Source organism: Dermacentor andersoni, chromosome 6 (genome assembly GCF_023375885.2).
Source record: "Dermacentor andersoni chromosome 6, qqDerAnde1_hic_scaffold, whole genome shotgun sequence".
NCBI lineage: Eukaryota > Metazoa > Arthropoda > Arachnida > Ixodida > Ixodidae > Dermacentor > Dermacentor andersoni.
Window position 1 is genome coordinate 113,593,897 of NC_092819.1, and position 24,279 is coordinate 113,618,175.

Here is a 24,279-nt window from a genome sequence, read left to right on the forward strand (position 1 = left end):
GGATAACGAGACAGAAGACATACACACAATCAGCATTTGTTCATCGAATCATTTTGACAACCATGCACGTCGACCATACCCTCCTCAGCGTCGACACTTGGTTGACACATCTTTTTTCTGTCGTTGTCCTCAAATACGCTAGATAAAAAGTTGTTAGTTGAATACTGAGTTTTTCGGGACTCTCGCCATACTGATTCCAAAAATAGTCCTTTACGTAAAATATTTTGTAGCAAACTTCCCTTCCCCCCGATTGCTTTGGATGGTTGTTCATTGTGTCGTAATGAACAGCTGCTACTTGCTCTGGCTCCATTGGCAGTGCCGAGACCAGAACTGTTCTGATCGACAACCTGTTTTATGTTCACTCCCTGTGATCTCTAGTTATGTCCTGCACCAACCAATTCCAACTAGCACCCGCAATTTTCCTAATTTCATAGCTCCACGTTGACTTCTGCCGTCCGCTAATGCATTTCCCTTCTCTTGGTACCCGTTCTGTTGCCCTAATGGTCCAACGGTTATCATTACATGACCTGCCCAGCTCCAATTTTTTTCTCTTAATGTCAATTAGAATATAGGCTGTACACGTTTGCTCTCTGATCCAAACCACTCTCTTTCTTTCTCTTAACGTTATGCCTAGAAATCATCGTTCCATCGCTCTTTTCGCGGTCCTTAACTTGTTCTCAAGCTTCTTTTTCACAGTCCAAGGCTTTGCCCCATATGTCTGCACTTGTAAAATGCACTAATTTCACACCTTCCGTTTCATTGATAATGGTAAGCTTCAAGTCAGGAAATGACAATGTCTGCCTTATGCGATCCTATAGATACCCATTTTATTTTGTCAATTTCCTCCTCATGATCTGGGTTCCCTGTGAATATTTCACCTAGGTAAACGTACACCTTACAGACTCTCAGGGCTTACCGTCGATCTTGAGCTCTTTGTTCCCTTGCCCGGCTATTCATCGTTATTTATTTATTTATTTATTAGTTACCTGCATCGCCCCGTAGGGCATTACAGCAGGGAGGTTACAAACTTGAATGAATACATCAACAAATTATTTCAACGCGTGGAAAAAAGCATCCTTTTCTGTAATGTATACAATGCTTGATGGCAAACTGTTCCAATCTCGAACAGTTCTAACAAAAAAGGAAATACGGAAGACGTCACCCCTACAAGAAAATTCCCTGACCTTCATACAGTGGTCAAGTCGCCTAGATATATAGTGTGGTGCCTGGATATATTTTTTGTGGTTTATGCCTGTTTTAGAATCATAAATATCGTGGAAACATTTTAATCTGATATGCCTTCAACGATCCTTCAGCTCTTGTCATTTAAGTTTAAGTTTGCTTTCTGTCATGCTAAGCTGCCGGCTATAGTTATCAAGAACAAATCTAACTGCCCTATTCTGGATTTTTTCTAATTTGTTTATAAGCTCAGATGTGTGTGGGTGCCAACAAACACATCCATATTCAAGTATAGAACGTACATGACTGAAGTACAACTGCTTCTTTAAGTTACTCGGTAAATGACTAAAATTGCGCTGCAAGAATCCCAAGACTGATGCTGCCTTATTTCCAATATAGTTAACATGCTTGTTCCATCGTAAATCAGAAGTAAAAAACAAACCTAGATATATAAATTCCTTGCTTATTTTTAGAGTTGAATCATGAATTCTATACCTATAGGGATGATTAGCTCGTGTTCTTGTAAAGGTGACGTGAACAGTCTTATTTATGTTTAATGACATATCCAAACGCACACACCAGTCTGCTATAGTGTTTAGGTCAACTTGCAGAATTTGTGAATCTGAAATGGCATGTACGACTCTATAAACAACACAATCATCGACAAACATCCTGAATGAAGACTGTATACCAGCTGAAATATCATTAATATACAACAAAAACAATAGTGGCCCCAACACTGAACCTTGGGGAACTCCCGACGTAACTGATGCATATTGCGAAGATATACCGTTCACAACCACAGCCTGTTTCCGCAATGACGAATATTCGGCAATCCACGCTATTATTTTACCATCCCAGTTATAAGCTTTTAATTTGGAGGTTAGGAGACTGTGGGCGACTACATCAAACGCTTCACTGAAATCCAAGAAAACGCAGTCCACAACTTGTTGCTTATCAACTGCCGAGGCTAAATCCTGAATAAACTCTACCAACTGTGTATTGCAAGATAAACCGCGCCTGAAACCATGTTGGCAGGGACTTAGGAGATTATGCTTAGTTAAATGGGCCATACCAGAACTGTATACTACATGCTCCATAATTTTGCAGGTTATACTAGTTAAGGAAACGGGCCTGTAGTTCTGAACGGTGTTACGCACCCCACTCTTATGTATGGACACGACTCGCGCTAATTTCCAATCATCTGGCATAACAGTTTCATTGAGGGACTTCTGAAACATCCGGACGAAATAAAAGCATAACGCGTCCGCACAGTTCCGTATGATAGGGGCAGGAATGTCATCAGGGCCGCATGCCTTAGCCTGGTTCACATCTTTTAATAATTTACGGATGCCATCGACACAAAAGGTGACTTCTGGCATGGGGTCTATTTCAGCAGGTAATTCAAAACAGACAGTACGTCAGCTAGATGGCAAAAAGACAGATGAAAAATAACGGCTAAAAATTCCAACTTTAGACACATTATCATGAATAATAGTTTCCTTATTTTTCAAAGCAGGTATTTATCTGTTGTCTTTGCCATTACGCTTCACATACCTCCAAAATTCTTTGGTATCCCTGACAAGTCTTTCTCCTATATTAAAGAAATAGAAATCTTTAGCGATGTCGGACTTTTGCCTAAATTCAGTTTTTGTTGCTTTCAGCAAGGCCAAATGCTCTGGCGAATTCGACGCCTTATATCTCTGATAGTTTCGCCGCTGTCGTCGAACAAGGGCACGTAACTCTGTGATAAACCAGGGTTTGTCTCGAGCTCGCCTACTTGATATAACTCGTGATGGGACAAAAGCTTCACGTAGTTCGAACAATTTCAATTCGAAAGTATTCCACAGTTGTTCGATATCTAGATTATCTGCGAGTGCATCAAAAGTTGGAAAGAACGACTTGAAAGCAGCGCTAATCGCCTCGTAGTTGGCCCTGCTGTAGGCATAAATCTTTCGACTAGGTGTTTTTGCAACCTTCACATACAGAACTGATAAATCTGCTAGAACAACGTTGTGATCGCTCAAATCTGGCAACACCCGTACATTGTATACAACATCAGGCACGTTACAGAGCACAAGGTCGAGTACGTGACCTGTTCCGTCAGTGCGTGATGGCTCGTGCACATACTGATAAAAAGTGTTCTGATCTAAAATATCAAAGAAAGTTGAGTATAGGCTCCCTCGTGCAGTATCCCTTGGTTCCCCAGCTGACCAGTCAATATCCGGAAGGTTATTGATCCAGCGGTTACGCCATCCGAGTCCAGGCTATCGAAAAGCAACAAGAAGTTCCCGAGCTAACGGATTGAGAGATGTAAGCAATCGAGCACCGTTACCCGTGGGTTACTACGGGACGAAGGTTAAGTGCACGCAGGACAAGCTTTGCTTACCCACATTTTTCAGTAGGGGAAGGGTTGGACATTTTTGTCCGCTGAGGGCGCTGAACGCGGCTAAATATTTGATGTATAAAATGTGAGGCCAACGATGGCGACGAACAGTACCTATGGCTTTCTTTTTACAAAAAAAGAACCCTGAGAAACAAGTACCCAACTTTTACAGTCTTGCACTGGCTATATACATCGCCTCGTTGTGCCTTGGTTTGCCCTCTCCCCCTGTTTAAAGCACAGTATTTCCATCTCTTGAATACGACAAGGGCCGCTGGTGGCCACCTTCAGTGGCACCTATGCGTCAATCAATGTTCCACGCACGATTCGGCCCCGTAACTGTTGTAGATACGATACAGCTACTTCGCCGCATTCTTTATATTGCATATTTTTCAATTCCGCGCGGAAAGAGAGAAATGACAAATGCATGCACTGAACACCAATGCAGTAACATGTCTGATCATGGCATCGAGGAGAGATAAGGAGAGCTTAAAATTCTGTGGTGACGGCAAACTTTATTTCCAGAACGAAGTACAACAAGATCGCCGCAAGAGGTGGCCCAAGGCGCTGTTCGGATTCTTTTTGAGAAACAAACATCTCCTCTTTGAGCTTTGGAGGGAGAGTGAAAGCAGGCACAAAGGGGCTACGCCCGACTCAATGGGTACGTTCATCATAAAGGTACAGGAACAGTGCAGATTTGGTTCAAGATTTTGCTGCACCCTCGCTACTTTTCGCACCGACATGGTGCAGACGTACAGCCGCAAAAAAGCTGCGCAGCAGACGACACAGCACACATGCGCAATGCAGCTTACGTGCATCCTCATAACAGCAGTTGACGGAATTCTCAAACTCATGCACTCCGTGCACTCTGGTAAAAAAAAAAAAAAACAGACAAGAACAATACGATTGCCCGGTGTCTGCAAATCGACGTTCGTTTCGAGTGTTGCGCTGTGCCGGCCCCAAAGAAACCGAGTTGCACAATTTCCGAACTTCTCGTGTACCGCCGTGAACTGGTTCGCTCTGGTTCAGGAGCTTAGCACGGACCTAATAACAACGTGACGCTCTCCCTTTAGATCGGGAACATCGCACCAGTCGTCACCAGTATTCAGCCTGCGAAAGCGCTTGGTCATAATGATCGCGTTAGTACTTCAGCATAGATGCGAATAGAGTAAAGGAAATATTCACAAGGCAGTCGAAAACACTGTACTGCAATTGGCGATAGCAATATTAATGAAAAAATTCTAACAAGTAAACCACATCGCGAACGAGCCACAAAGTTCCCTTGATGTGACGTTTTCTATATGTATGTCTTATGATTTAAACTATTTATTCGTCTTCCTATCTATCGCGCATTGTTTGTAAACTTTTTGTTCTAAAATTTTAATTTTGCGACAGTGCTGTGCTACGCATGCGATCATTTGTAACGTGCGTGTTTTTGCGTCTAGGTTAGCGTTGTAAAGAAATGTTGGTGTGTTCGCGCTGGCAACCCCAATTGTTTTGGAAAAATATAATCAAACGAGTGTGTCTTAGGTAATACTTTATTTCTGATAAACACGATGTTCGTGGCATCGTACCACGACACGTGTTCAGCTGACCTGAGGCATCGTTTTCACAACTCATTTATCATACGTAGGTTTACATCCTGGTGGTTGCCCAAACTATCTGACACTTGTGAACTCTATAGGAAAGGAAGGTGTTGAAGATAATCCTAAAGCTAGATGACAATATGCGGCAAATACGGTTAATAACAACGAATTTTTGTGCCACCTAGGTGAGCAATTGACGGCTTGATGAGGTGAGCGCATGACAATTTCTTTTTTAAGTACACCGCCTAACGTCTTGAAGTAAGGGACATTGTCAAGGTGTAGTGATATTAGGAATATTTGTTACTGGATATACTTTAGATCTGGGATCAAAATACCATCGTTGTTTGCATAGCCAACATTACTATGAAAGCTATTGCGTTATGACCTTTCTTAAGAGTAAGTTTTCTGCAGCAATTACATCGTCAATTGATTTGCCCGTTAAGAATGCATACTGGCATCGTCTGCTCACATGATAGTTTCGTTGACTTTGACTATATTGTTAACGATAGATAATAATATTAAACAGGAGCCTTCCTAAAAAGCATGCTTGTCCTGCTCTTGAGGACTAAGGAAGGGAGTCTGAAAGTGAATCAATATTTGAGATTGTTTGCGAGCGTTCTTCCTCGTAATAACGTTTTAGAGATGCGCCCTTCTCGCGTAGGCCACATCATTAATGTTTTCTTAACAAAATATCGTGTACCACATCGTTAAAAGCGTTACACAGGTCTAAAAAATTCTGCGTACTATATTTTCGTCATGAAATTGGGGAAATAAGTTATTTCTCAGAGAACCATGCGTGCTGAGTACTGGGTACTTTGTGGACGCCATGTTCAGAGTTCGATACCGGAATTTGTTTATGCTGAACCCGTTCTAAAATAACACTTCTTTTTCAGCTATCCTAGAAAAGAGGTTCCAGGTAGAATAAACCTTGGCCGCAAGTGTCCCGTGCGATTTTTATTGCCTTTTTTAACACAACTGTTCACTGTCATTCGAACATATCTTGGTTTTTATCTCATTAGGAGAAAGCTTTAGCATGAGGACTTCAATCTAAATACATGGGGAAGGAGTAAATTTTTCTCGCCAACCACTGTACCACAGTTCGTAAGAAGAGTTTTACGTAAAAGAAAAGGTTAGAATCCAGTGGCTCTTGGTAGTTGTTTTTCGAATTAGGGCATGCATTTTTTATTACACATCGTTGATATTCGCGAATTTTCAGGAAACGAGAGTATGAAGTTAACAACTGTGGAACTCAGCAATTAAAAATGGGATCACAATTTTGTAAATCGCAGGTAATACTGCTTCTAAAGCGGACAATGCGCCACTAATGCGTGAGTAGCAGTTTTACAAAATCCTTACAAACAGTAACAAATTACCCGAGACATAAATTATTTAACAAAATTTGTTTATTATGGATATTCTAACGGATGAATTTACAGAACTGCGATACTTGTTCAGGTGTAGGGTTAGGGAGTTGTATTCTTCGTCCATCTATTTTTTATACACTTAGAGATTTCCCGCAAGTAAAAAAAATCACATTCTAAATAGTGTATCTGCACTAACAGTCACTAGAGCTTAACTTCCTCTCTCAAATGCACCCAAATTAGTTGAAGTTGACCTTGGGTTATATCAGTAAAGCATTTCTGCGTTTTGCAAGTATTTGAATAGGCGGAATCGGAATTACGCCCGAGCTAAATATTGCTGAATGACCACTTGCGTTTGGGGTAAAGGCACGTCATTTCATGCCGCGCCAACGCAGGCTCTGGCCACTGAAGTACAATCGAGCAGCAGAGCTGCATTCGGCACTGAGACAAGGTTTGATTATGCGAGTCTGAAAGCGTATTCGGTAGGCGAAGCTTTTGTTTTTTTCTGCTTGCTTTTTCCCAACTTTACGTCGACTGAGTAGTCTGAGTGCAATGGAATAATTTGGGCAACAGTACATTCATACGACGAGGCAAAATTAAAGGAAATTATGTGGTTTTACATGCGCACACAACAATTTGATTCTGAGGCTCACCGTAGTGAGGTACTGGGCAATAATTTGGGCCTCCAGGAGTTCTTTAGCGCCCGCCTAAACATAAGTGCACATGTGTTTGCGAATTTCTTCCCCATCGAAATGATGCCGCTGTGGCCGGGATTCGATCCCGAGACCTCGTGCCTAGCAGCCCAGCACCATAGCTACCAAGCAACCACGGGTATAGAGACTGCGGCTCTATTGACCGATCCGGATACGCCAATGCCCTATACGTGTCCTGGAAAGCAGTTAACGTAGTGTTCAATGCATGAAACCATGGGAGCACCTAAACGTCACAGAACCATAGGACTGGCGCCCATAACCAATTAGGCTATTTATTAAGCGTCATTACCACTGTATCTCTGAAGGTATAACGGGATTCCATCGCTGGATATCTAGAGTAAGCTTCGATGGTTTATGTCCGAGGTTTTTTTTTTCAATGCCGCCCTCTCTCTGCCTCGTAACTCTGCAACGCTGATGACAAGGGCGCCGAAAACACGTCCAGTGACTAGACGATAGACATGCTTGAAACGGCCGAGCCGTCAGGTGTTAAGAAGGCAGAACGTTTCCCCAATATAGCAAGATCAATTTCACACATATATTCCGATGTTGATTTCACGGACTTTGGCAGCCTTGCTGCAGGTACACGTTCCAAGCGCTAGAACGTGTCCAGCGTCACAGCCCACCCCGGGACCACTTTGCCCGCTTTCATCGGTCAGTGCGGCCGAGGTAGCCCCTATGATTCGAAAGGTTGTCAGGAGCATTCGAGATATTGACGCCTTCATGCAAATGTCTGCATCGTCAGACGCGACATCGTCTGCCATTCTCGCGAGGATGCCCGCCTGCAAATGAATGGCCTGGCGGAGGATTACTTGTTAATGGTGAGGCGATACCTTAGGCTCGAATACATCAAAGAAACCATTACTCAACCATAAACCCCGTGAGACGCTGCTGGGCTGACCGTCTATCACTCTGCAATAAAGCCAACCAGCCGATATCAACAACGGTTTCGTTTCTTGCCATCCGGCATACAATATAGACTGTTTTTCACTGTTTTTCTAAAACTGATATCGGTTACTTATAACTATCTCTACGGAAAGGTTCTAGTAATATGGGCTGAAACACTCCGGATCCATGCTGCTACAATATCTATATTTCTCCTTACGATTATGTTTCTTCGCGTAAATGCATGAAACTTATCGAAAACCGCTTCTAAAAAGTTATCTTCACTTGCTTTTTCGAAAGCTTTACTTGCCTATACTTTGTACTGGAAACTCCAGACGTGCTATACTCAAGTGGTAGACAACCGTACTTTTCCCCAAGCGACCTATCTTACAGTCTTTCAGTGGGTTCGGTAATAGTTCGAGAAAGATGACAATTGACAACCGCCTTTACTGTAACACGAAGCTAAAGAGGAAACCAAATAGTTTTCTTTGCAGTTTCGTTCCTTTTTCTGAATCTTTCTTCTGCTTGCGTGCTTTCGTCGAATTGAGTTGTCGTATTGAGTGTCTTGAAGCTTTGGTTTGCCCGTTATTTCAGCTTCCCTAGCAATCTGCTAGACTACTGCTTTCCTGAGATGGTAGAGCGACCAAGGCGGAAAGGCGTTGGTCGCGTAACGATCTCGAGACCAAGGGAAATTTTCCTTCAACTATAAGCTTTCTTTTCGAAAATGTCGCGTGGGTGTTTTTTTACGTTTTAGTAGTTTTGCGCTACAGTCCATACAGTGTAGATTTTTTTCCCTTTTAGGAAACATTCACCTTTGTGCATGTTTCCACAAGACCGACTTGCCATTTGGTGACGTTTGATATCCAAGAGCTTCCCAACCTAAGTATATCCAGGGTTCGCTTCATTCACACGCAATCGACCGCTAAAACTGTCGTTTCCAATTTCTTCTGAGTTTCGCCATTAGCTGACGTATTGCCTCATTACAACGAAAACCACATAATTGGGGAAGGACGGCTTACGAAAAAAAAGAATAGTCTAAACATTCCTTGTTGTAGCGTTGCATTATTCGAGAAGGATTTGACGCTGGTGAAGTTGACTCCACTCGAGAGAGTTGGAAACGGCAAACTCTGAGTCATCAGGGTTGCTTTGTGAGCCACTACAATGTACAGGCTCGAGCCATGGTTGGGCTGATATATGAACTGCCCCTTTCTCCTCGGCCGAACGCTTGTCATTTGCTCTGTTGGTTTACATGCTTTCGCTGATGACCTCAATTATTGTTTTCTAATGTAATTTCTAATATCTCAGCCACTCTGAATTTTTGTTGCTGACCTTCTGAATTTTTTATACTGTGTTGTCCGTCATGTCCCTGCATAATTTTTTGTCATTTTAGGCGATCCCATATGGGTTTTGTGCGCGGAAACATTTTTTTTCGTCGGGTAGCTTACATCACCACATCCTCCCAATGCATGAGTGCACAGACAGCCCGTCACGCTCATTCTTGTGGCCTGCGAGTTGGGAACGCCGTAACGTCGTCGAACCCTCTAGGAGGCGCTGTCACAACCCGGGCTGTCCCTATGTTTCTAAGCCCGGCTGGCAAACACCAAAAGGGTGCGAAGCTGGTACTGCCGCATTACTGATGTCTACGTGTACTAGATATATGTGACCGATGCTCATGGCGCAGTTACATTCCGTCGCTGATGCTGCGGCCAGATTAAAAGGCTTATGCCGATGAAAAACTTTGTCCGGACATTTGCACTAGAACTTGAAAGTTGTCTATCTTAACAAAATATTTCTTCGAAAACCGCGCATGTAGCCATATTCACTTTGAAGGTTGCGTAATGTGGCGTGGGCGAGCCGATCTTCCTATAAGTGGCTCCGTGTACGAAGTCGAACGAATGAATGTAGTATATAGACATCTCGTGCACATCACTTCAAAATTGTGTAGAGTGTTCTATCACATCATCATTGTACATAACCATTGTGTACACTGTATATATTTAAAATCATTTTGTACATGTGGCATTTAGTTTATGTGTAACTGTGCCTTTCCGTGGGTAGATGTGTTTATATGTTGGTGCGTGAGGACTCGGACATTACTTACGTTGAAAACGTGCTGTGTTTCGTTTCTTACATGTTATCGTCCCGGTGGAATTGTGCCGTGATTATGACTCTGTGTTCGTATCGTCTCTTGTCGAAATAAACTTTTTCTAAACACATAAAACTATACAGAAAGGAATACAAGAGCGGACACTCCCATAGAGCCCAGCGGCCGAATTGACTGCAGCGCACCAAGCCGTGGATGTTAAAACCTGAAGCACACTTCCGGTTTCGGTATTGTGCGCGCGCGTTTTGAATACTAGCTGGTGCGCGTTACGCTGGCTCTCTTTTTTTTTTGCTATTGCAGCAAATATTTATTTATATATTTATTTTTTATTCAATATTTATTTGCAAATCATTAAGTAAAACTGATTGCGAACGATCTTCACAAGCCTCCATTGAATTTGTGCCACGTGCAATTTCTTAAAGATGCAAGACACCTTGTGAAATGAGGAAAATTTACGTTTATTTTATTCTTTGTAAATGCTCGTCGCGGGCTTTTTGTGCATTCATCCAACATTGTGGCACCAGGTAAGCAGCAGTAGTTTCCGCAGCGAGCTCCACCAGACGACGTGAGCTGAAAAAATTACAAGCGTTATCTCAGTTTTAACATGCAAGAATAATGCCTGTAGAGGCGAAGCGTGCGAAAGTGTTGAGTGGGAGGCATTACCAACAAAAGCAGTCCGTATTTACACGGCGTAGATATACAGGACTCATCCCAAGCAATACCGTACATACCACAAACACATTCTAATTCCAAGCATTCCCATCTTCCCAATACTCCCAATTCCCATCTTCCCAATTCCCATCTTCCCAATACGCGATAGTACGGTACGAATACACAGAGGTGGCCACAACACAGGCTCTCAACCAGAGCATGCTGGACGCTCGCAGAATTCCTTCTACTCGCACTCAAGACAAAATGCGTGGGTGCCATTCCGAAGACAGAATTTTCGAGTTACTAGTTCCTGGCGTTTGAGCTCATTGGCTTATCTCTTGTGCGTTCTGCAGGCGCAAGCAACGCACTCCCGTGTTATCACTCTTGAGGATTGCTCGTTTGCTCGTCGCGTTTTCGACAAGCGTGGCTACCGAAAGAAGGCTTAAATTGTTGCGGGGACATAAAAATTGCCACAAACTTGTCGCAGTAAGATTCAGTACGCGCCAAACCAACTGTCACCACGGCCGAGCTGCTTTTCGCTGCGTCACAACAGGCGCGGCGAGCGAGCCTCATAACATAAAAGTGTCGAAAATAATTTTCAATCTGTTGGGCGTCAGAGAAAGAAAAGCACCATGAACTTGTCAGTGCATTAAAGCGCGAAACCGCGCACCACGGCCGAGCTGATTTTCGCTAACCGAGTCACAGCGCCACGCGCGCCCACTGCGCTCGACAGGAAGCCCAAAAAGCAATGAACTTAGTTTCAATAATGTTGGCAGTCAGAGAAAGCGCCAAAACTTGTCGCAGTAAAATTTAGTACACGCGAAACTGCGTCACACCACCCTGTGCGACTAGCGTGCCCAAAAACTACCGAAATTAGTTAAAATAATGTAGGGGCTTATAGGAAGCGTCGCAAACATCTCCCAGTACGATTCTTTAATTCAAATTAACTGCTCCACGACGGCCACGCTGTTTTTCGTTAACTGCGTCACAAGTCTAGCCTATAGGTACCGGGCAGTAAGCCTAATTGCTTGAAGTTCGTCGCAGACTGTCGAACAAAGTTTCTCACCTAGCCGTAGTCGAATAGTGCAGTGCTGCCATGTCGAAGTTCCGAACGAACGCAATAATTTGGCGGGAGGCCACCAAACCAGACTAAATCCCAAAATAGAAAAACAGGCAGGCGGGTGCCCGAACAGTCCAACGCTCAGATGCGCGGCCAGTCTCTCCCGCTTCGGCGGTGTGTCTGACGAAACGCAAACATCTGGCTCGTCATTCGCCGGTTCGCCTGTCGCTAGGCAACGGAAGTAAGCCGCAATGTTTAATTTAATTTACACGTAGGTATTTTTAATTTTTCCTGGACAGAATAAAAAAATAAAACAATTTCTGTTAATCTCATTTCACATTCTTATTTTTTTCGATGCTCGCGGCCCCAATTCGTCGATGTTAATACTATAGCGTGAAGTGTTTCCTGTTTCCAATTTTCGCCGAGTGTCCGCTCTTGTTCCATCCCTTTCTCTATGGTAAAACCATAGTGCATGAAAATGAGAAAGTAGAATAGTAATGATGCTTAAAAAATAACGAAAAACAGGTGCGCTTACTAGATCACACGCATGAAGTATAACATATGCTTTAAGAGACTACTTCACTAAAGCCGGTAGTAAAATCATAGTGCATGAAAATGCTAAAGTAGAAAAACAATGATGCCTAAAAATAAAAAAAGCAATAACGTTCGCGCCCACGAATTGATGTTTTAAGTTTAATTGGGCAAGGGGCAGGTATGGCCAAAGTAGCGGCGTGCTAGTGGTAATGAATATGTAGTGCTCTGATGGGTTCGGTGAATTTAATGTGACGTGGCTGTAGAGAGGCCTAAAAGAGTTGGTGTAAATTGCATAAAATCTACACGGCGGGCTAGTGGTAATGAATATGTAGTGCTCTGATGGGTTCGGTGAATTTAATGTGACGTGGCTGTAAAGAGGCCTCAAAGAATTGGTGTAAATTGCATAAAATGTACACGTAATAAGATTATGGCAATGATTAATGACGTGTACTATGATCACTAAAATGCATTAAGAAAGAGTGATGCATTATATAAAATTTGAGAGATGCTAAATTGCTTGGAGCACTACTGCGTCGCCAGAGCCCTTGAAACACAAGGGCCGAGAGGCATGTGCTATTCAAAATAATTATCACAGCGGCATCCTCTGAAGAGAGGAGGCCCTACGAACTAATGGGGCTAATAACATGTAACACAACTTTTTTCATTAAACCTAGGACAGCGTTGGTATCAAAGAGCGAGTCTGCACCGAGTAACATAACAGGATGAAGGGGGATGTGCTGCCGGTATGCTAAGGAAAAATTTTTCTTTCTTTTAGATTCGGCTTGCTGACACTCCAGAAGGACGTGGAGGACGGTCAGCCTATCCCCGCATCTACCACAGGTTGGAGGCTCGTTTCCGGTGAGTAAAAAGTTATGTGTGCAAAATATGTGCCCTATTCTTAGACGACAGAATAGGACATCTGTCCGGCGTGATTTTGTTACAGGAGGCCGGAAACCTAATTGTGACTTTATTACATGCAGCTTATTATTAGTTTCCAGGTCCCACAAGCGTTGCCAGTAGTTTCGCAGTTTCCTTCTTAAGAAAGGCTTCAGGTCGGTGACAGGGAACGAAGCAGTAGGATTAACTGCTTGCGATAAAATTGATGTGGCCATCTGGTCCGCTAGAACGTTACCCTCGATGCCCCTATGTCCAGGCACCCAGCATATAATCACATGTTGGTTAGATATATATACTTTACATAGGATGAAATAGAGTTAATAATTACTACATTTCTGAGGTTACAGAATGACATCAAGGCCTTCACAACACTAAGGGAGTCAGTATAAATAACTGATTTCTGGAGTTTTGAGTTCTTTATATGCTTTACAGAACACAACAGTGCGTAGGCCTCAGCGGTAAAGATACTAGTTTCCGGATGCAGTACATCGGTTTCCAAGAAGGATGGACCGACGGCTGCATAGGACACACCGTCGTGTGACTTCGATGCTTCTGTGAAGAACTCCGTGCAGGAGTGTTTGTACAGCAGTTCCCGTAAACGCATTTGTATTTCAATCTCTGGAGCGTGCTTTGTAACTTGCATGAAAGTTAAATTGCATTGAATCATTTGCCACTCCCAAGGAGGTAGCAGTTTAGCTGGAGGCATTAGGCGATGTTTGAGGATTGGGACATCCATTTCAGCCCTAAGTTCCCTCACACGGAGCGAAAAAGGTTGTCTTACAGAGGGATGATTACGAAAGAGTGTAGCATATGTCATATCGTTAATGGTATTAAAACACGGATGTTGAGGATTAGAGGGAACTTTCAGAAAATATGTTTGGCTGATGTACGTTCTATGCATATGAAGTGACCACTCACTTGATTCTACATATAAACTTTCAATGGGACTTGTTCTGCAAGTGCCAGTGACCAGTCGGATTCCAAGATGGTGGACTGGGTATAGCATCTTTAGCGCGCTCGGGGCGGCAGAGTGATAAATGACGGCACCATAATCCAATCGTGATCAAATGAGGCTCTTGTAGAGATTCATTAAACACTTCCTGTCACTACCCCATGTAGTCTGTGATAGAAGTTTCATTAAGTTCATTGTTTTTAGACCTTTTTGTTTAACATTTTTAATATGGGGGACGAAAGTGAGTCTATAGTCAAATATAACACCTAGATATTTGTGTTCTTTGTTTGCAGGTATCTGTTGTCCACAAAGTTCTAAGCAAGGATCTTGGATCAGGCCTCTCTTTCTTGTAAAAAGAACACAAGAACATTTGTTAGGATTGATCTTAAATCCATTTTTTCTGCCCGCTTTGACATTTTGTTCAGGCGATGATGTACCTCTCTCTCGCACACTGCGAGGTTACAGGATTTGAAAGCTATTTGAATGTCGTCCACGTAGACATAATAAAAGATCGCCGGTGGTAATGAAGCGCGAAGCGTGTTCATCTTCACGATAAAGAGCGTGCAGCTGAGCACGCCTCCTTGGGGTACACCCGTTTCTTGCGTAAAAGGACGTGAAAGTACATTGCCGACTTTTACCCGGAAGGTACGATTGGACAGGTAGCTTTCTATAAATTTTAGCATATTACCATGGATGCCCATTTGTGACAAATCTCTTAAGAGTCCGTAACGCCACGTTGTGTCATACGCCTTTTCCGTATCAAGAAATATCGATAAGAAGAACTTTTTATGTATAAATGCGTCCCGGATATTTCCTTTAGCACGTAAGAGATGATCGGTTGTGGAGCGCCCTTCTCGCAAGCCGCACTGATAGGGATCAAGCATTTTGCTCATTTCAAAGTAATGGATGAGTCGCCGATTAATCATTTTTTCAAATACCTTACAAAGGCAACTTGTGAGGGCGATCGGGCGGTAACTTGCCACTCAGGAAGGATCTTTGCCTTGTTTCAAAACAGGAACCACAATGGCTTCTTTCCATGCAGTTGGAAGGTATCCTGCAGCCCAAATGGTGTTGAAAATTGTGAGTAGTGTAACTTGGGGGTCATTGTGTAGGTTTTTGATCATTTCATACATGATTCTGTCAAATCCCGGGGCAGAGCTCTTGCATGAGCTCAAGGCAGCTCTCAACTCGGCAATACTAAAAGGGCAGTTGTACCATTCATTCTGTGGGCATTTTCTTATGAGTGGCTCACATTCTTGTATTTTTTTTAAATTTCAGAAAGGATTTCGAATAATGTTTTGAACTTGACACGCTCTCAAAGTGCTCCCCAAGTGAGTCTGCCTGATCTTGCAGCGTATCGCCCTGCGTTTACCAGAGGGAGTTAATATCTTTGTCGCCCTCTAATTCTATTTACCCTGTTCCAGACTTTCGCCTCATCTGTTAACGACTTAATACTCGATAAAAACTTGTGCCAACTTTCTCTTCTGGCCTGTCGGCGGGTTCTCCTGCCTTGGGACTTTACTTTTTTAAAGTTTACAAGATTCTCTGCAGTGGGCGAAGCGCGTAGCAACCCTCACGCTTTGTTCTGATTCCTACGTGCGACTCTACATTCATCGTTCCACCACGGGACACGCCGTTTGCTTGCCGAGCCACTAACTTCACGTATGCATTTAGATGCGGCATCTATTATGAAGGCTGTAAAATACTCCACAGCCGCATCAATTCCTAACGAGGACATGTGATCCCATGATATACTAGTTAGGGTTGGGAATTTCTCTCAGTCGGCTGTGTCAATCGGCCACCTAGGAGCCTGTGGTAGATATTCGTTTTATTTAAGTGTTCTTAATAGTATGGGGAAGTGGTCGTTTCCGTAAGGACAGTTCGCAACTTCCCATTCGAGTTCAGGCAGTATAGACGGGGAAACTATGCTGAGTTCATTTGAAGAAAAGGTTTTGTTTTCAAGACAAGAATATGTGGGTTTCTTCTTATTCAGAAGAGAAATGGAACTGTTCAACAAGACAACCTCGCGCATCTATACGAGAGTCGCCCCACAGGGAGCTATGCGCATTGAAATCGCCAAGAACAACATAAGGTTCTGGCAATTGATCTATATAGGACTTAAAATCATGTATGTTTAATTTGTAATGTAGGGGTATGTAAAGCGAGCTAATGGTGATGAGTTTGTTTAGGAGAACAGCTCGAACCGCCACTGCTTCAAGAGGCGTTTGCAGCTGTAAAAGTTGACACGCAATGCTTTTGTGGATAACAATGACTACACCTCGCGATGATGCGACAGCATCATCGCGATCTTTGCGAACAGTTATATACTGACGGAGAAACTTTGTGTGCTTTGATTTTAGGTGTGTTTCCTGTAAACACAGCAGTTTTGGATTGTGTTTGTGGATGAGTTCTTGTACGTCATCAACGTTTTTAAGAAGACCTCTGACGTTCCCATGAATAATTTGTGTATCCATATTTAAAGTAAATTGGTGCTGTGTGTACAGAAACGGAAGTGATACCTTAATTTACAGAGCTCTTTCCAGCCCTGTAAAGGGCATGTGACCCTTTTTGCAGCGTTCGAGAGAACCCCGCCGCCCCTTATGCGCTAGGTGCGTCTTGAGGATAGGTGTAGTGTCGATTGCCTCTTGTGAGGCGCGGACATGTGCTCTTGCGAGCGAGAAGTTACCAGAGAGGGTCACGCCTCAGAGGGAAAGAGCCCTGCGACCACCAACCCGGAGGTCGATGGGGCCTTCTGAGGGATTTGGCTGCGCCGGCTGTTGCCAGCGCTGGAAGGGGCTGGGGTGGTTGGGGCAGCCTCGGCTGCGCCCACTTTCGGGGTCGATGGTCTTTCATTCTGGGTTGACGGAGCAGCGCTAGCTGCAACCGCCACGGGGCAGATGGCGTAGCTACCGACTCACTGCTTATGGGTCGGACAGCCGCCGGAGGCCATTGTGTCGCTGCCACTTGACGCGTCAAATCGGCAAAACTTTTCTTGGGCAGGTATGAGACCCGCCTGCGTGCCTCCTTGAAACTTATGTTTTCCTTGACTTTGACTGTAACATTTTGTTTTTCTCTTCTCGAAGACGGGCACGACCGCGAGTATGCGGCATGCTCGCCATCACACTTGACAAAATGTGGAGTGTTCTGGCACGTTTCGGAGGAATGTTCATTATCACTGCACATGGCACAAGTAAGCCGGCCTCGACAGTTCTGTGAACTGTGGCCGAAACGTTGGCATTTAAAGCATCTGATAGGATTGGGCACGTATGGCCGAGCACGAAGTTTGATATAACCGGCCTCGATGGTCTCGGGAAGGACACTTGAGCCGAAGGTGAGTATCGGGTATTTCGTCTTGATCTCTTTACCATCTCGCCTCATCTTAATTCGTTTAACATTGATAACAATCTGGTCACTGAAGCCCTCGAAGAGTTCAGCCTCAGTGAGCTCCATCAAGTCATTGTCAAAGACAACACCACGGGTGGTGTTGATCGTGCGGTGCGGGGTTATAATTATTTGGGTTTCCCCAAATGACACTAGTTTTGACAATTTTTCATATCGTTTCCGATCGCGGAGCTCCAAGAGGAGATCACCGCTTGATATCCTCGGCGCCTTATAACCAGGAACCAAAGACTTCAGTCAATGACTTGGAAACAAGGAAGGGTGAGATTGTTCGTACTAGTTTATCTGGTTTGGCAGAATGAATTACATGAAAACACGGTAAGGATTCTTTTTTGGCAGCCAAAATACTGGAAAACTTCATCGGTGCACCCTCTTTTCTGAGGGCGATCAGGCAGTTGCGGGAAGGAATTATCCGTAGAGGAATGTGCAGTTTTCGGCAATAACGCCAGCCACCCATCGTGGAGCCCTACAAGGGGACGCTGCAGAAACTGTAAAAACAGGTCCTGCAAACGCCAGCTCTACGTAATTACTATAACCGAATATGAAACAACCTGGGTTGGCTATTCACACAAGGTGAACCCTTGCTGCCTGGAAAAAATTGAAGTAAGCGGAAGCTAGGAGACGACAGGAAAGATGAAAAGTCAGAGAAAGACGAAAGCTGGAGGGAGAGAGAGGCAGGAAAAGGCAACTACCGATTTCCCTCGGGCGGGTCAGTCCGGGGGTGCCGTCTACGTGAAGCCGAGGCCAAAGAGGTGTGTTGCCTCCGCCGGGGGGGGGGGGGGGGCGTAAAGGTCCAAACACCCGGCATCGGCTCAACCCCCAGGATCCCCCTTTCCCAGGACACGGCTAAGCCGCGCACGGCTATACGCGGGAGGGGCCAACCCTCGTGTGCTCGGGTACGTGGTGTCGCAACACACGAAACGCCTGCTGACGCAGATGTCCCTGCGGGGAAGAGGACAGGAGTGTGGCGGCTGGCGATGCTGACACGTGCCGTACACATGCCGATAATAGGCACAGTACCGCCATCCGCAACGCGGACGACACGTGCCGACGCTGGGGTGAGGAGTTTGTTCAGTCGTCGTCAGAAGGCCGCACTCATAATAGAATGATATGCTCCTGTATCGATGAGTGCGGTGACAGAATAGCCGTCAACGTCAACGTCAAGAAGGTTTCGGTTAGTAGGTAACGTAAACAGAGGATTTGAGGGCAGGGTCGACAACGCAGCTCCACCTCCGGAAGCTGCAGTGACTAGTTTTCCGGCTGGCTAAGGGAGGCGATAGGCGGCGAAGAGAAACGGCGGGGTTGGGTGAACGAGACTGGTGGCGTCGACGTGAGGGCGAGCGGCTGTAGCGAAGGTTCGGAGCAGGGACATCAGTGGTAGTGGGTTCATGGCGGGTGAAATAGGGCGGCGTAAGTCAGAGCAGGTGGTGGCCATCGGTTGCGGCAGTGACGGGCGACGTGGCCGATGCGACAGCAGTGGAAGCAGATCGGCCTGTCATCAAGGGTACGCCATTCGGACGGGTTGCGGCGAGATGTGGCAGAACAGGACTGCCGGGGACGACGAGGGCCGCTCGATAACTGGGGAACGCTGGGTCAAGACGTGGAACACACGATGTTCAGACCCATGCCTTCAAATTCCTGTCTGACAACTGCCTGAATCATCGCAATGGTGGTGGCTGGCGGATCGGGAGGCGTCGTGGAGAAGGCTGGTGAACAGGTGGCCTCGAGTTCGCGGCGAACAATACGGGTGACGTCGTCACAGGTGGTGGTCTGACGCGGTCGACCCTCACATGTCGACGTAGCAGCAGCGTTGGGTAGCCGCGCAATGTGGTGTGAGATGCGGCGGCTCTTAGCCTGTTCAAGGCGACGGCATTCTTTTATAATGGCGTCGATAATGGAGACGTTGCCGAAAACAAGCAAATTGAAAGCGTCGTCGGCGATGCCTTTTAGCACATTTACCACTTTATCTGCTTCGGACATTACCGTCAGCTTTACGGCATAGAGCCCAGACGTCGAGGATCTAGGAAACGTGTGGCTCTGTAGATGACTGAACACGAGACGCAAGAGTCTTTTTCGCTGCAGCCTTGCGCCCAATGGGGTCGTCGAACAGTTCCCATAGCTTTTCTTTGAAACTGTCCCAACTGGTTCTTTCTTCATCATGCGTTTGGTGCCACACGCGTGGGGTGCCGCCGAGATAAAGATGTCATTGGCGAGCATAATCGTTGGGTTCCACCTGTTATTAGCACTGGCGTGTTCATAGAGCTTGATCCAGTCGTCGACATCCTGTCCCTCCTGGCCAGACAACACACCTGGGACACGATGTGGGCCAACCGTGACGATTGGAGCAGTCGGACAAGTCGAAGCCGTTGCAGAGGCGGGCTTGTAACCGGGAGGCATGGTGACAAGCTCGGTGTGCCGACCGTTTCGGAATTCCGTGGTGAGGACGGGGATCGCTGACCTCCACCGGAATTGCTACGTGTGGAGAGACAGACGAAAGCACGCTATTTACACGCTATTTACACTGGAGCCAAGGCAGCCAGGCTGACACTCGCTCGTGCCAAGCGCACCAACCAGCTTCTTCGTCGTTCTCGCGGCGGCTCGTCTCTTGAGCATCGCTCGAAGATATCGTAATAATATTGTTTCTGATCGCGGAGCTCTAGGAGAAGATCACCGCTAGCCATTTTCGATGCTTTCTATCCGGGACTGAAAACTTCCGTCAGAGATTTCGAGACAACGAAAGGTGAGATCATTCTCACCGCCTTGTCAGGCTTATCAGAGTGGATGACATGAAAGCAGGGAAAGTTCTGTGTACGACTGCCAAAAAACTTAAATACATGGATGGATCGATGTGTGTTGTTTAGTGGCGCAAGGGCCAGGTATGGCTAAAGAGCGCCATGACTGATAATGTTGAGTTAAGCGCTGATTTGTGAGTTGCGATGGTGGGATGTAACATGGCTGTAAAGTGGCCTAAAATCAATCAGTGTCATGGAAGCGTAAAATAAATATAGTATAAAATTATGATAGTGATACATGTAGTGGTCTGTGGATATAGTACGCGTGATAAGTGATCATGGAGCTAAAATACAAGAATATGTAAATAGCACCTATGCTTCCGGGGGGCCTTTGAGCCGAAAGGCTGGGAGGTAGGTGTTTTCTTTTATTGCAGTTACTGCAGCAGAAACCTCTGTTAAGGGGCTGTGCTACGGATTTCCTGGGGCTATAACACAAAAACTATGTATATCTTCTAAAAATTGAAGCAGGGATTGGTATTTAAAGAGAGGTTCTATGCCTATGAACATTTGAGGATGGAGTGGAATTCGCTGCCGGTGTGGTAATGGAAAATTCTTTTTCCTATTTGCGTCTAATTCCCTGCATTGCATCAGGATGTGAAGCACGGTAAGTGGCTCACCACATTTATCACACATGGGTGGATCACCACCGGACAAGAGGTATGCGTGTGTGCTGCATGTGTGTCCTATCTTCAGTCAGCAAAGTGTTACTTCTGTATGGTGGTTCTTTTATACCGGCGGCCAGTTGCCAAGGTATGGCTTGATAACATGTAGTTTATTTTCCATTTTTCTGTCCCACAAGCGCTGCCACAAAGCCCTTAGCTTTTTCTTTATTGAGTGCTTGAGGTCCATTACAGGGACAGCCATGGAAGTGTTGGAAGCGTTCGTGTGGACGGATGTGGCTAGCTGGTCAGCCAACACGTTTCCATCTATCTCTCGGTGCCCCGGCATCCAGCATACCACGATATGCTGCTTTGACACATAGGTGGTTAGTAATGCTGAGTAAAGAGATACAATGATAGGGTTTTGATATTTTTTGACAGTTTTCAAAGCGTTGACGACGCTCAAAGAATCTGTGTATATAACTGCCTTTTGGATATTAAATTCTTTAATGTGTTTAACGGCGGCCAATATCGCGTAGGCCTCTCCCGTGAAAATACTTGTGCTAGGGTGCATAACACCGGAATCCGGAAAGAATGGACCGACCGCCGCGTAAGACACGCCAGAATGACACTTCGATGCGTCTCTAAAAAATTCAGGAGAGGAGTATTTGTGCTGTAATTCGAGGAAGTGCAGACGGATATGCGCGACAGGCGCGCGCTTTCTTACAGCTACGAAAGATGTATCACAATGTATAGGCTCCTACTGCCAGAGCGGGGGCCGTATAACAGGGGGCATAAGGTGGTATTCAAGCAGTGGAACCCTGGCTTCGTCAGCCATGTCTCTAACATGCAGTGAGAAAGGCTTTGCCACAGTGGGCCGGTTGCGAAAAAGTTGAGAACTGAACAAATCATTTATAGTGGAATACGCGGGGTGCTCACATTTAGTGTTTACTCTCAGAAAATACATGAAAGACGAATATGTTCTCTCCAGATGAAGTAACCACTCATCCGATTCAACGTAAAGGCTTTCCACGGGGCTTGTTCTAAAAGCCCCTGTGGATAGGCGAATTCCTAAGTAGTGCACAGGGCCTAGCAACTTCAGAGCAGTTGGAGTAGCCGACTGGTAAACTATGGCTCCCTAGTCTAGTCGTGTGCGTATGAGGCTTTTATACAAGTTCATGAGACATTTTCTATCACTGCCCCAGGTTGTGTGTGACAGCACCATTAAGATACTCATTGATTTCATACATTTGCTTTTAAGATACTTTATGTGCTGTATAAAGGTTAATTTCGCGTCTAAGATTATGCCTAAAAATTTATGTTCCCTATTTACAGGCAGATGCTCCCCATGCAAGGCAATTTCAGGATAAGGGTGCAGTCCTCTTTTTCTAGAGAAAACGACACATGTGCTTTTTTGTGGGTTCAGTCTAAAACCGTTCTCATCAGCCCATTTGAACACCTTGTTAAGGCCAAGCTGGACCTGTCGCTCACAGATTGCAAGAGAACTTGATTGAAATCCTATCTGCACATCGTCAACATATGTTGAGTAGAAGATGTTACGTGGTATGTGTAGACGAAAAGAATTCATTTTTACTATAAAGAGCGTGCAGCTGAGCACACCGCGCTTCGGCACTCCTGTTTCCTGTACAAATTTCCGTGACAGAACATTGCCCATTCGAACACGGAATGTGCCATTAGACAGATAACATTCAATAACACTAAACATATTACCATGTATACCTAACGGTGAGAGGTCTCTCAATATCCCAAACCGCCACTTAGTATCATAAGCTTTCTCCATATCTAAGAATACTGATAAAGAACTGCTTATGAACAAAAGCTTCACGGATACGTGCCTCGATACATATGAGATAGTCACTGGTAGATCGACTCTCGCGAAACCCGCACTGGTATGGGTCGAGGAATTTATTTGTTTCGGGGATATGTAGTAGGCGACAGTAAATATTTTTTCGAATACTTTGCCGAGGCAACTTGTTAGCGCTATAGGTCGGTAACTTGATACAGAGGAAGGATCCTTCCCGTGCTTCAGAATTGGAATTACAATAGCCACCTTCCAAACAGAGGGGATCTCGCCGGAAAACAATATAACCTTGTATAGGTAAAGGAGGGTTTTCTGTGTTTCGGATGGTAGTTGTTTTAACATCTCATATATTACGCGGTCTGAACCTGCGGCGGATGTATTACAACAGTTCAGTGCTGCCTGTATTTCTGCTATGCAGAACGGTTCGTTGTACGCCACACATTTAGTGCATTTTCTTTATAACTTTTGCTGTTCTATTGGCGTTTTGTATTTTAGGAAGGTTTCGGAGTAGTGCGAGGAGCTCGATATGTATTCAAAAAGCGCACCAAGAAAGTTGGCTTGATCTTCCAGGCTTTCTCCGTGGCTATTTACTCAAGGTAAGGAATATGTTTGTTGCCCTTTAACTTTCTTCACTCTATTCCAGACTTTTGTGTTACCTGTGTAAGAGTTGATGCTTGATATAAACTTTGCCCAACTCTCTCGTCTTGCTTGTCGGCGCGTTCTCCTTGCCTGTGATTTGACGTGCTTAAAATTTTCCAGATATTCTGCTGTTGGCGAATCGCGAAGCAGCGCCCACGCTTTGTTCTGGTTCCTCCGTGCTTGTCTACAGCGGTCAAACGATGATCCTTAAGTGTTAAATTAAAAATTAAATTATGGGGTTTAACGTGCCAAAACAACTTTCTGATTATGAGGCACGCCGTAGTGGAGGACTCCGGAAATTTCGACCTCCTGGGGTTCTTTAACGTGCACCTAAATCTAAGTACACGGGTGTTTTCGCATTTCGCCCCCATCGAAATGCGGCCGCCGTGGCCGGGATTCGATCCCGCGACATCGTGCTCAGAGCCTTAAGTGTTCTGCCCGATGTCCTTTTACGATGGGGATATTCCAGTGCGCAGAAAGAATATTCCCTTGCAAGAGAATTTTTCCGCTTTGGTGCTTTATCTACTACAAAGGACAAACGGAAATAGAGCGTTGCAAGATCATCATGCGTAACATTGCCGTCACGACAGAGGGGACGTCGTAAGATTTAGTGGCATGAGGCTAGTATAATGAACACTTTAGCGTGGATGTTGATATTGCTTTTACGAACTTTGGCAACCTTGCTGCAGGTGCTCGGCCCCAGCGCAGGAACGAGCCCAGCGTCAC